Raw genomic sequence first — 212 nt, 5'->3', positions numbered from 1 at the left:
AGCGCTCTGGCACCTCGCTGGTTCACATTCAAGTGTCAGATCCACTCCAGCACTCCGTGGAGCAGAATGACAGGAGGTAAACCAGCTTGTGGATGCTATGTGTCCTCAGGTGGCACAGTTGCCTGTGACAAGGTGCTTCATCCTGGTTTCTCCCGGGATGCACAGCACGCGCCCCAGGGAAGTGACCCAAGGGTCATGGTGAAGCAGCCCGC

The sequence above is a fragment of the Fulmarus glacialis genome, unplaced genomic scaffold, assembly GCF_000690835.1.
Source record: "Fulmarus glacialis isolate BGI_N327 unplaced genomic scaffold, ASM69083v1 scaffold26300, whole genome shotgun sequence".
In the NCBI taxonomy this organism is placed as follows: Eukaryota; Metazoa; Chordata; class Aves; order Procellariiformes; family Procellariidae; genus Fulmarus; species Fulmarus glacialis.
The sequence above is the reverse complement of the archived record's forward strand: the minus strand, read 5'-3'. Positions refer to the sequence as shown.